We start from the raw sequence: 1,174 nt of genomic DNA on the forward strand, positions 1-1,174 counted from the left end.
AAGAAGAAGAAGAAGAAGAAGTAGTAGTAGTAGTAGTAGTAGTAGTAGTAGAATAGTGGTATCATTGGTTGTAGTAGTAGTAACAGTTTTGCCAGTATTAGTTATAGTGTTAGTGCTAAAAATGGTAATCGTTGCGGTAAATGTAGTAAAAATTAGTAATAGTGGTTGTAGAATTTGTAGTGTTATAAAGGGGCATCGTCATACTACCTACCATCAAAAGCTTTCATGTAGTTGGGGTAATTTGTTTTCTTTTTTCGAAGGGTCAATTGCTGTTGATTTGCAGCAGAAATCTTCTCGAGCTCGAGGGATCCTCTGCCTATGTGTCCCACAATTATCAAAACCGTGGAACCTGTTATCACATGTAGCGATATGGACATTAGCGAATTTGAATTCAGGTCAAGTGGTTAATAAAGTAGCAATCATCCAGAATGACGACCTTGAGGACACCGATAGAGCTCAGATGCCCTTACATCACCGCAATGAAAAAAATGAGCCAACAGTCGGATAGAGTAGAGAACAGGAAGAAGGAAAGGAAAATTTGGGGAAAGAGTATAAGAAACGCTTGGTGAGGCAAGATGGTGGAGGGGGAGGTCATAAGGGGGCGAGGGGGAGGGGAAGGAAGGAAAGGCGTTATGGTTGAAATGAATGGGGCGTGAGAGATAACGAGGATAGTCGGAGGGGGAAGAAAAACGGGAGGAGGAGGAGGAGGAAGAGGAAGGAGTAAAAGGAGGAGGGGGGGAAGGATAAGAAGGAGAAAGTGGATTTGAAGCTAACTAGGAGTAAGTAGAAGATGAGACTCACAAAATGAATTAACAGAATCAAAAGTAACAGAACAGGGGAGGAGGAGGGACCAGAGAAGGAAGAGTAAGGAGGAAGAGAAAGAGATGAAAAAACTGGGGAAAGTGAAAAAGAGAAAGTCAAAGAACAGCCTCAGGAGAAGTATGAAAAGGAGGAGGAAATGGAGGAGGAAGAGAAAACGAAGGAGGATGAGGAATAAAAGGAAGTGATGGAGGAGGATCAGTGTTAGGATCAGGATAAGGAGGTAAATGAGTGAGGAGAGAGACAGGATCTACAAGATCTGTAGGAGTAGGAGAAGAAAGATAAATAGGAATAGAAGGTTAGTTATAGGGGCAGGATGTGAATGGAGATGGAGTAACAGTAGGAATGAAAAGGA

This window comes from Oratosquilla oratoria, chromosome 24 (genome assembly GCF_046742065.1).
Source record: "Oratosquilla oratoria isolate Oo_2021 chromosome 24, ASM4674206v1, whole genome shotgun sequence".
NCBI lineage: Eukaryota > Metazoa > Arthropoda > Malacostraca > Stomatopoda > Squillidae > Oratosquilla > Oratosquilla oratoria.